General features: G+C 38.1%; 1 protein-coding gene across 1 annotated transcript in view; it reads right to left on the bottom strand.

Moving 5' to 3' along the window:
* Positions 1–10194, bottom strand: part of ache (acetylcholinesterase (Yt blood group)) — a 39792-nt gene extending 29598 nt beyond the window's left edge. The window contains exon 1 of the mRNA XM_008288362.1: positions 9957–10194. The gene's annotated coding sequence lies outside the window, so the exon portion shown is untranslated. The remainder of the gene's footprint in view (positions 1–9956) is intronic.
* Positions 10195–13086: the final 2892 nt, after the last annotated feature.

Genomic DNA, 13086 nt, shown 5'->3' with positions numbered 1-13086 from the left:
GGGAAAGTTGAAAGACTTAGGTGAACACATTATTTTTTTTTACTGTGGCTCTCCTCAGCACAGTGCTGGAACGACTGGATCACGCAGGAGAACAAAAATAAGGATACTCAACTGGTTGTGGCCGTAGTGGTGGTCAATATGTTGGTCAGTATGGAGATATTTCACCCTCTCGGAAATTGATGGTAGACACAATCTTAACTCGTTAAAGCAATATTTAAGGATAGAGGATTTATTACGCACAAAACAAAAAAATTATGCGTAAGATGAGCAATAACCGCAACAATGCTAAACATATAATTTATGAAATTAAATTCAAAATTTAATCAGAAAGAAAGAAAAAACAAAAATACCTACGGTGATATGATGACTATGATACAGCAATACTTCTGTCATCCTGGACACCATAAATCTTGGCCTGATGCTACCATCTCAGAGACTTAATATCATGAAATGTCAGCATTGAATCAACAAAATATTAATCATCAATTATTTTCACGAGACAAAGGATGGCAATTCCTGGAGAACAGCTACAGGGGGATTTTTTGCAATTGCCATTCTTTGTCTGTTGTTTGCTGCAACAATGGTAAAGCTGAATAGCTGCCTGAACTTTGAACAAAACAGCAGTTGAAAATTTGGGCATAATGTTTTCAGGTATGTTGACTATCTGTCTATGGTTTAGATCAAAGTTACACTAAGGGTTTGGCAAGTAGTATTCATGTTTTGGATTAGGCGATGTCTCCAAGAACTAAAGGTAAGTCAATGCAATGTCCTCTGAAGTGCTCTGAAGTGATAAATACAACTAAGTGTATGTGTATCACAGAAATTATTCTGAGTCCTCCTCTGAAGTGATACAAAGATACTAAAACAGTTTTTCTAGTGAAAACCATTGAAATGTGTGTAAATCCACACGTTATGTAGTGTGGAAATAGTAAGTAGCAGTGTGACAGAAATGCCAGTCAGGTTTGTATAAACAACAGAAATAAAAGCAGCCATTAATAATTAAATGTCCATTATCTGTGTGTAGCGATCTCCACTTAAAGTTGCTATGGTGATGGTACATTCAGCATTGCCCCAGAGTGAGAATCTACTGAAATTTGGCCTACTACACCTCTCAAACTCTGGTGATTCAGTCATAAATCTGAACTCCTATCACCAAGATTTTATCATTGTAAGCACAACAAAACTCCATTGCTCACATTGGTGTTTACAGCAACGTTCCATTTCAAAAAGATGGTGTCAAAAATATGGAAAACTGCAAATTAAAAAGAGGGTAATTTCTGATCGCAGTTTGTATTGCAGTCTGTGGATGGTACTCCTGTCATTCTAAGGCTTCTAGCACAAAAACTGTAAGTCCATGTTCACAGAGAGCTACATTGTGAGAGCCAAGATTTTTTTTCTTTCTTTGTTTGGCGGTAGTAGAACAATTAGTTGATTTCAAATTCCAATTTGAAGCAGTGCAATTAGCAAATGGTTAAGGCTGATGTCTCATGTGATAATGCTTTATCACGTTTCAAATCTATTACACAATGAATATTAAACTTAGGCTTGAGTTAAAAAAATCAAATTGCAAATAAAATCCTGATCTGTCATAAAAATCAAAATTACAAGTTTCCTCCAAATCACTACTTTGGAGTGAACTGTGGGAGCAGTGGCAGGTTGAAGGGAAAGTTTGCTGAATAATTCGTCAGCCTCTCTGACTCTAGTGTGTGTGCGACATGATAGCAAACCAGTGTAATGTCCTCACACGTGATATACACGATTGTGTGTATGTCACGCAAATGACTTGGAGTCTTGCACGATATAAACATTTGTTTCTGTACAACCGCTTTCACACATACACCATTAATCAAAACGGGTCAGCCTCATGTCTGAATCGCACCGTAGTTGCTTATCCATATAAGTCACGCTGGCAATTTTACCAGGTCCAACCTAGTAATGTTTTTGTCTAACTTTCAACATGGCGCAAGTAGGAACTGAGCCTTCACATTAACGGACAGACGCGCACAAGCAGCAGTACTTTATGAAGTTATTTAAGAAAGAAACCACGTCAGCACCATTTTTGTCCAAAAACATTACAGAGACGTAATAATACACCGTTAGTGTGCCAAAACCACAACACACCTTTTCCATTTGCTCTACAATTTCAAATCTATGAGGCAACGAAATGAAATATCCATAATAATAAAACTTTACTGCGCTGAAAGCAGACACTAACAGCTTAAAGGATAATACTAATTCACCAGTGAGGAATGTAATCTAAATGGTTTTCCCCACAAGGTGTTACAAGGAGCTAAGTGTGTTTCTTCCAGCTGTTTGGAACTACTGGCTCTGAGTTTGTTTAACACCTGCATCATCAGACAGCAACAGGATCCATATGTGCATCTCCAAAGAGAGATAGTTGCGCACATTTATACACTGAACTATTTAAATTCTTATAGTTATAAATCATCGCCAAGAGAAGCATATTTACATAGCACTTCTATTTACAGTTCATCTGCACAATGCCGCACACAGCTAATTGCAGTAATACATAGGGCTCACCCAAAAAATATGTGACTTGAATCGAATGAGAAGAAAGAACATCCCATACTACGTACAGCACCAATTTCTACAAAAATCCTTCACGGGCTAATAGTTTGGCCCATTTAGGTGAGCTGAGTAGATTTATTCAGTGGAGGGATGATGAGTGTTGCCCCGCCTCTGACAGCATCTTCTCAATCTAGAATCCCTTGTCAGCCAGTACTCTTTGAGTTGAAGTAATTGAGAGATATCTGTGATTTCTGAGTTATCTCTGAGTCTGAGATGTGGCCTGGGTACAGTTTGAATGCAAATGCGATAATCCCACCAGGATCAATGCTAATCAGGCATTACAGGTGGTGTGATTTTTAAAGTTGGAAAATCTGTTTCACAGCGGATCTTCATGTAGTCTATTACCACTCTCACCTGAATACAGAAGACCTTGGCTACCCTTCGTATTAGGAGGAGCTAGCCCACATTAAGATGGTGCAACTAACTGTAGGCCTGTTTATCTCAAAAGGGGATGACAAGGTTTTCTACTGAAGTCTAACTGCATCAGACAGAGAAACATGAAAAATGTATCAATAAATGGACTTTTGCAAAGGGCTAGGTGCCTCTTATGTTGTTCACTGTGCCTTGGACCAGTACACAACTCTTGAAACAGAGGGGTGAACTGACTCCCAAAACTGTGAAGGCCCACTTTGAGCTCATTTTTGTGTTGTAATGGAAGTTCTCAACTGTCATACAAAACATAATAAATCAACGGACACTGCTTCTTAACCGTCAGCTGCTGGATTTCAGTTTCTGTTCACAAAACTTGAACAGCGTTTCTGTAACAAATTCTGTGGGACTATTTAGGTGCCAAACAAAGAATAATAAAGAAATTTGGTTGTGTGATGAAACTGCACTTGTGCATCAATGTTGATGGAGCTGACATGGGAGGCTTTGGCCTGCCATCCGGAGCAACTTAGTGTTCAGTGTCCTGCACGAGGACAATTAAGGATGTGGACAAAATGGGACAGATCTTGTTCTACCAACCCTGCAATTAGTTGACACATAATGGTCAGTGGACAACCTAGGCCACAGCAGCGCAAACACTGAGTGACAGTAATAAATTCATATACTGTATTACATAAGGTATATAAATGTAATAAATAAATAAATAATTTAAACTATATTCCAAATGTTCTCATTGTAGAAATCTGGACTCTGGAGCTCATCAGCATGTAAAAAAACACTGTGCAAACAGGGGCTGACAGATAATTTTTGTTCTGTTTTTATCTTTTTAAATCTTTAATGTAGACCTTTGAGATTTTGTTGAAATGAAAAGTGCATTACAAATAAAATGTATTATTTTTATCATTATTATTATTATTATTATTATTATTATTATTAACTGTTAATACTGTTTGGTATTCATCTTATTACCTGTATTTATTGTTCTTTTTTATTTTTTTTAACAGTTCCCAAAACAATAAATGTGTTGCTTTGGCCCTAATGGAGTCAAGCAAAGCCCCACCCAAAGCACAATGTGATTGATTACATATTACAAGTAGTAGCTAATCAACAATGAAAGCCACTGCGGTACAGACAGGGAGAGAGTAGTGCATTTGCCCAGCAAATGTTTGCTCTGGTGAGGAGGTGAGCTGTGGCAAAGGCAAGGCAATGCGTTTTGCTGAAGTGGTACTAAGCACTACAATCTTACACAAGCATACCCAGCTTGGAGCTTACTCTGGCCACCATTTCCAGATGACACGAAGCTAAGGCTATCACTACAGCTCCTTTCAGACATACTCCATTCTGTCAATCAGTTTATTGTGTCGTCTTCATGTCTGAACGTGCCCTCTGGTCACGTTTCCGTAAAAGTCGCACTGGCCATGATACTTGGTGGAACTTGGTAACATTTCCGTACCACTTTCAACACAGCACACATCTGAACTGAATGGCCACATTCATAGATAGACATGCACAATTTAATCATTTAGATTTAAAATGTACTTTGCATTATACATTGCTTAGTGTACTGTCTAATTTCATGTGAATGACAAATATTGCATGCATACCGTGGCTTTCTCTGGCACCTTGGGGGGTACATCTTAATGCAGTTGTGAGAATCATTAACAGAATTTCTGAAAGACTACAATGCCATCCCTTTAATAGATTGATGAAGGCAAAAATGTTCCATATCCCATGTCTTGAAAGGGCTTAAGATGCTTACTGTCCACACCTAAAGCTAGCACTATCAGAAATACCCACTACACCTTATTAAAGTAAAATGAATTTTAGGTATCTGTTCTAATTGACAGGCACGTTTCTCTAGCAGAGACACAACTGTGATGCCTTGATATCATCACTTCTATTGCTATTGTAAATACTGAGTTATATAATCCTTAAAAACTAAGTAGCACAGTTGTGAATTGCACGATCCCTGCGAACACATGTTGTTAATATATAACATTTAATGTATATCAGTTCCAAATATCTGTTATCTGTTTCCTTGACTACTAACAAAGTGTACTGATATTCACCCTAGAAAAAAACACAATTTATTCCCTATTAAATGCACACACACAGTGGTAGAACCTCTACAGAAGCACTCTGAACCGGTCTGGCACAACAAAACATCATTACATATTAGAAGGTTCTAAGTACAGCTTAGAATGGCAGCAAATAGGCAAAAAGCTTAGGACAAACAAAAAAAGGCTACAAATAAAGTTTGTAATGGCCCACCATCAAGTCTGGCAAGCTCTCAGTGATTCACTAACTTGTGCCCTGAACTGAAATGAAACATTTTGTCCCTAAATGGTCCTGGACCTTGTTTTCAGGAAACTCAAGAGGATTAATCCCACCTCTATTAAGTGTCAGGTGACATAGGGGAAAAGATTCTCAAAGTACCTGGCAGTACACCCTCTTTCTGTTGCATCAAAACACCTTCCTAAATGATGTATTTAAGTAAAATATGGGGATATCCAGCATTTTCTGTTCCAAGAATTGTAGTACTTAATTCCATGTAGTCAATTTACTACAACTCTCTGTCTGTTTCTATGGTAACTAATGCCTTGAAACTCCTCTAAATGGCATGACAGATTAACATTCTACCATTAACCTGCCATGATGTCATTGCCATCAGACTGGACGACGCCGTTTCATTCTGTGCCTCATTCTGCTTTCCCTTCCTGTAGCACTGTTTATACTATTTAACTGATGTTAAGATGTATTGTTACCCTAATGTGATATACACTAATCAACCAAAACATTTAAAACAAGGAAAGGGTCTCGCTACCCTCGTTAAAATGCAATGTTCTGCTGGGAAAACTTGGCTCCTGGAAGTTATTACTTTGACATGTACCATCCACTTAAACACCGTTCCAGACGCAGCACACCCCGTCATGGCAACAGCACTCCTTGATGGCAGCAACTTCCCCCGGCAGGACATTGTGCCCTGCCAAACTTCAAAAACTGGAGGAACACAACAAAGAGTCCAAGGTGTTGGACTGGTCTCCAAACACTCCAGATCCCAATCTGACCAAGTGTTCACAGAATATGCTGGAACAAGCCCACAACATCACGCAGAATGTTTGGCCAGCCCACCACAGGATAACCTGTGTCAATGCTCAACAGTTAACAGCTATCTTGGTGGCACAAGGGGGGCTTACACAACATTAGCGCTTAAAATTGTGGCTTATCTATCATAGTACCTTAGTTCTGAAAATTTCACCTAATGTTGAAAGGTTATGTGCACGAATGTACTTCAAAGTTTGACTCATTAGTGAGCTTGGAGCGCAGACATTAAACTTGATGTTTAAAAATATCAGGGGACTGTCTCTAATCAGTGTAGGAAATTTCCCAAACATACAGTTCTAGGGTCTGCCAGAAACACTCGATACAAACTGTATCTGCTTTATGACATGTGAGGCTTGTTTGAGGCAACTTACTACAATGAAAAATCACTCTTGACAAGTAATTTCTCATTTTATAAAAATGAAAGTTCACTTATATTAAAACATTGCTATAATGAGTTAACAAATATTTGGCATGGATCAGTGACTTCAGAGTCATGTCTTTTCTCTAATTTTCCCCATCACTCAAATATTTCAAAATATCCTTCAGTAACAATTTCATTTGAATTATATACTAAAAATATATATATTTATATAGAGAATTGCATTTGTGTAACAAAAGCAGAAATCTGACATACTATCATGATTCAAAAGCATTTTGGCTCCAGATGATGGCAGAATGTCAGAGTGGAGACTCAGCCAAAACAGCACGGCTTTTTTTTTCTGTCCACTCCTACATGAAACTCTTCACTGCTTGCTGTCCTAACACTTGAGCCACCCACAAGCTGTACAGGTTTAAAGTCAAGACGCATATTGAAACACTGCCCCTGCAGTACTCCAATGTACTGTTGAAAGATCAAATGCAAACTGTAAAATTATGCCAATATACTTCTTCTAAACCATTGCTATAATCATTGCACAATCAATCCTCCTGCTCAATAATGCGGTCAAGGGTTGTCTATCATATTTACAGAAAAAACATTTACAAACCAAACAGTGAACTAAATACTCATTAAATGACAGCCACACTTACCTTTGATGTCTTGTTGCGTCCTGGACACTCTCAAATTGTTTATCTCAAATAAATAATGATATACATAACAATAACTAACTAAGTAACTAACTAACTAGCTAAATAAATAAATGCATGTATAAGTAGGATTACATAGTGTAAGAACACTGATGGTCAGTGGAGTTGGGGCTGGACTACGGCATAGACATTCATTCCATAGATATGGCCAGGATAAGTCGGACAATGTTAATTTTTTTGTTGTTGTTGTTGTCGCCTGATCACATGAAGATACAAAATCAACACTGAATTTATCCTAATAGTAATGCAGTTGATCGAACCAACCGAAACAGAACAGCAACACTGGCATCGGCCTAATGCTCAACCAACAAAGCCATCCCTGGCAAATATACATACATCATCCTGGGCTGACGACACACCAAAAGAGTTGATGTGCTCTGATAGGACCATAGCGATGTAAAAAAAAAAAAAAAAGGCTAAATATAAAACCAGCAAAGACTTCAGGTCAATCTATCTCAAATCATCAGTCTTTAGAACAACTTCTGCTCGACTACCTCTGATATGCCACACAGTTACAGCATCACACACTGTATGCGTCGCTTTGCCATAGGAACCCGACATATATTCAGCTGTTAATGCAGAAATCACATAAATATGTTTTGATTATTGATCCTGATTTGCACTGCTTGTACTGCAGCTAAGAAAAACCGGATTGGAAAATTAATTGTTCTACTGGTATTCATTACAGAGAATACTCAATCGATGACACTGATTTCACCTAGATTTTTTATTGTTTTTAAATTACAGTGTTAGACCTATTGCATTATTTGCAGCGGCTGCATTTTTTTTGTCATGTATGTTGATATTCTACGTAGCTCTCCATTATAACAACATGTTAACTGAGGCAGCTGCACACGATCGTATCATTTTGTGCGGAAGAAGAGTCACATGATACATTTAACGTCCCCTTTTATGTGAACACGTTCAGAGTGTGAAGCAGAAAGCCTCACTTAACAAAGAAAGTGGATAACAACCTTTGTGATATTAACCCCAACTAGGGCTTTAGTTTTTGTCAAGTCAACTTCAAGGATTCAAGGTCTTTATTGGTCACAAACACAGTCATACATGGTATAACGTGCAGTGAAATGCTTCCACAAAGAAAGCCTGGGTATGTCAAACTTGCTTTGTAATACAGCCCTATGCTCTACAAAAATACAAATCCAATCCAATCCAAATCTACAAAAACAACTTTCTTTTCATTTTTGTGGCCAAGTACTTCATGTTTAAAAGTATTGTTTATGTTTTGTTCTGTACTATTGTGACATGTATATAGTTAAGAAAATATAACTAGTTGACTTCTTTATCCTGCTGCAACAACATACTCTGCAGAGCAATTCATGAAGGTTTACATCTCTAGTGGGAAGCAATGACTTTGGGGGTGAGTTGCACAGAAAGGTTAGAGAAGTTAGAAAGTATTATGATGTAGTCACATCCTTGTTGGGTTTCTGTTGACAAAACCCAAAAATTTAAAAGCACATCGGCCTTATTCTTTCATCTCCTAAGCTTTTCAAAATGCAAAACTGCCGCAACACACAAACCACAGTGTGGGATCTGATATTAAAAACAGAGAATGAAAATTCCCTAACAGATACAGATCATATATGCAAAAAATCTAAGCAACTGCAACTTTTCAATCAATAATGAGAAAATCCAGTATGACCTAAAGCAATGATTTAACTTTGGCAGCCTTTCCACCGAGAATGCATATAAGCAGTGTGCACATTAAGCTGCCAAAACTGCATTTACTGTCATAACTTACAGCAGCAATACATTCAGTGGGCTGCAGCTGCAGAGTGGGAGGAGAAAATCATCTCTTTGTTTTTAACAAGGCACGCGCGCACGCACACTCACGCACACAAACATATCAATAACCAACTTCTAGTGATCTAAGTCAGATCATGAGAACCATTCAAAAAATATTCTAAGAAATGTATTAGGGAGGCCGAGTAAACACCATCAGCCATACTGTGCGCGTATGTGTGCGCGTGGCAGCCGCAACGTGAACGTATGTAACGACAGACACTAATAACACACAGTGACACATGCGTCTCGCCATTAAGGCGCGTAACACATCGATTTTCCCAAACTGTCTCCTCCAGCTATAACCTTACACTCACTATAGCCTTAACTACTGTCGCCACCCATTTCAGAGGCAACAGCAAATTCATTTCACCACGTCGCACAATTAAATTCGCGACACTTCAGTCAATACACTTGAACGTATATAGAACAGTGCAATTTTACTGCCATTCTTATAGGCGTGTGGAAAGTATAGAGAGCAAGCATAATTGAACTTACAATTTTGATAAAACTAGTTATTCCACCGCGGGTGTATATATATGCCAAAATGCCGCACTACTCCTGGCAATTTAGTTGATACCCACAAGCCAGCCTTAAATTGGCAGCATATTAAATGGAGTTTGGCCTTACGCTCTGCCAATGTTGGAGAACCGCACGTACAGTAGCATAATCTGACCTGGCACTGGTTCTGTGGAGCCGATAAAATGGCTGGTAACCATGGCAAAAATACCGTTCATGTAGCAGAGATTAAAGGGCATCTCATCTTTCCTGCACAAGATAAATATCGTTAATTACTGCACGAGCTGCGTGGCTTTGCAGCTCACGCGGCTTCAAGAAAGGATGCAAGGAAATACATACTGCTGACATTCATTGTGCCACAATTTTGCCGAGTAATAGCAATGCCAATGCATACACGGCAAATAATAACAATACTACCAACTATCGAATATTGGCTGAAATTAAACGCTCGGTGCCAGTGTTAGTCTTACCCGGCTACTCGAAGAAAAACCCTCAAATGACGTCTCCGCTAGCTTATTTCTTCCTTTCCTCCCTCCGCCTGGACAGCCAACAGGGAGTCCGTACTGCGCTTTGTGGGCGACTGAAAATGTTTCACGAAGGAGAGGGGTTTCCAGTCGACTGTCAAAGACGAAATGTCAACAATGCCTCCTACCAGCGGCACCGACTTCACTATATATTCGCTCGGCCGGACCGGAACGCTGTGACAGTAGGGGGAGACTGCTGCTAATAAATACTGCTTGTAAACATGGCACTGACAGTTCCTCTCGCGAGAGCACTTGCGATCCTCCTGTCAAAATAGAAATGGAAAGCCTTTGATGCCAAATTGTCTCACGCTTGGGGTTTGATACTCAGTAATTATCTGATTAATGCAATGATTGAATAAAAAGACAGGAAAGAGAAACCGCTGCACCAGCTCAGTCTGTGCAAATAAATGTTATGGCTTTAATCAACACATTGACATATAGTATAAATACTACATGTATTGACTGTTAGTTACAGTTTCCAGAGGCTAGCCAGCTCCCTAACAGTTAAACCGGCAGATAAAAAAAATACTTTAAGATATAAATTCAGCTAATACACTAATAAAACAGCTCTCAAGATAATAGCAAGTCATTACTGCTAAGCATATGATTCATCAGCACATTTCAGTTATGCTAATAGCCTATGTGATCACACAGTATGGGCTATGATCCTACTATAGATCAAGCATTTATGTCTTGAGGTTGTGTAGTATAACTTTTGTAATTTCTGTGCTACAGATATATACTATACTTTGTGCATTAGGAGTCTGGCTGCATTTCATAGACCAGTGACTGTGTTGCACAGTTAGCACCCATCGACATGTGTAAGGGTAAAAGAAACCTATCCTTGCATCTAAAAACAACCATGGCTGTTACTGAGCTTGTGATGTAGTTATTTAACACAGCTGAGCTCTTTAGGGCTAACGTTCAACATCAGGCAAATGAGACTCAAATGTGGTAAGTAATCCTTCTCCCTACAATGCTGAAGGGAAACAACTGCAATGTATATGTAATAGTACATATATGCTTTTTTTGACTCTTGCATGGCTTAAAGTGTAACTGTGGCAATTTAGTGTTTGATTACAGTTAGAAGGTACAATCCAAAAAAAAAAGAATGTATAAAAAATCATAACTTTATTAGTGATTTATGGGCCAAGCTCCAAAAGCACAGGATCTGCCATTTCCCATAATGTACATAAACTGATGGTAGGATAGGATAGTTACTTTATTGATCCTTTTACAGGAAATTACTTGTTACAGCAGCTACATTAAAAGAAAAACACAGACAACCCCACAAGACACCCAACACTGAAGGCACACATAAACTATATCACAAAATATACAATATAAAATGAAAATAAGATAAATAAATAAGTACCCAGTGTGCGAAATTAGACTTTGCAAAGATGGATTTTAAAAACGTATGTACATAAAGTGTTTTAAAGTGGTGTTTCTTGTTCCTCTCTGTTCACTAAACAGCTATGTTGCTCAAACTCCCGACCCCTGTTTGTTTCTGTAATACATTTGTAGACTCTATTTCCAAACTGCAGCAACCTTGGTAATATCACTAGGGTTACTTTGTCAAGGTGTGTTCAAACAGAAAGACGAGCAAAATTGTTTGATCGGCTCAATCTAATGTCACAGTTCACCAGAGACAACTCTGTTCTCTCTCCTTTTACATATATGAAGCAGATTAACAAAGCAAATCTTTAGATCTGGTTCAAACAGATTCAATTTGTGTTTTTGTTTTGATGATGTTCATGAGTTTTTCTTAAAAAAAGAAAAAATCACAAGGTAACAACACAGCATGGAGTGAGCTGTGCTTAGTTCCCTATTGCCAAACTGTGGCAGGAAGTCCTCTTTTCATATAAATAATATTAAAAACACAAATATCTCCCCCGAGAACTGTCACAAGAGTCTCTAAAACCCTAGGAGACACATACAGTACATAGTGTAGCCTGCATACATACAAATATACATATATGCAAATACACAAAAACAATAACCTCTCAATGTGGAATAATGGATCTGAAATCATAGATTCAAACAAAAATCTAAAAACAAAAGTAAAATCAAAAGAAGGGTTATCTGAATTGGTGAGAAAAACAATCGTCATCATTGCTCTTCCACTGTGTGATGCATTGGCAATTCAATGAATCAGTGTCTTTTTGAACACACACTGTTTGTCCGTCCATGGGATTCACAGACAGTCAGAAGATGGATACCTTCGACTCGGGTAAAGTCATGCTCAGAATTGTGAGAATGTTACGTGTTTGTGTCTTCATGTCACTGACTGGTCAAATAGTGAGACACTCTAAAAAAATGTGGGCGTTCTGCAGTTTAAATTAACTCCCGTTTGGAACTGTTTTGGATAAATGCATTCATGCATTTGAAAAACAGCATCAGTGAAAAGATGTCTGTGAAAATTCTCACTTACATACACATCAATTAAAAGAATAACAGCAGCACTCTCAAAAGGTGTGAGTGCAGTTGTAGCACCAATTCAATAATGAGTTAATTTTACCTGGAGAACATAGAGAAGTTTTTGTTTTGATCATCTAACCACAACAACATATAAAAAGAACTCTAGGCCAAAGCAACTAATTGATGCAACATAAAGCTAACCAAAATTGGTCATTCTTTAACCAATCATTTTCTGGTGGCTCATTTATGTTTGTAGGTATTACTGTGGTGGCTAAGTATAGTTGATCACATGTCCAGTGACAGTAAAAGCAGAAGCAGGTTTTGCAGTTGTTACTTAATTGATTTCCTTTTTTAAATGTTTTTTTTCTTTTTTTTCTTTTTAGAACATGGAAACAAATGATAGTGTAAAAGTGGCATTGGACTTACATGATGTTGCTAATATGCTGCTCTTAGGCTGTTTTGCTGTCAGTGAAGCTTTGTACAAAGTAAATAGAATCATGAAGAAGGAGGACCTTACCTCCACATTCTTCAGGGAAACCTAAAATCATCAGCCATAAGGTTGGGTCTTGGACCGGGTTGGTTGTTCCAGCAAGATAATAACCCAAAGTACATATTTAAAAAATGGCTAAATCAGGCTAGAATTAAGGTTTTAGAC

Source organism: Stegastes partitus, unplaced genomic scaffold, assembly GCF_000690725.1.
Source record: "Stegastes partitus isolate 25-593 unplaced genomic scaffold, Stegastes_partitus-1.0.2 Scaffold556, whole genome shotgun sequence".
NCBI classification, from domain to species: Eukaryota; Metazoa; Chordata; class Actinopteri; family Pomacentridae; genus Stegastes; species Stegastes partitus.
Note: the sequence above shows the minus strand (reverse complement) of the source record. Positions and strands in the feature narration are given on the sequence as shown.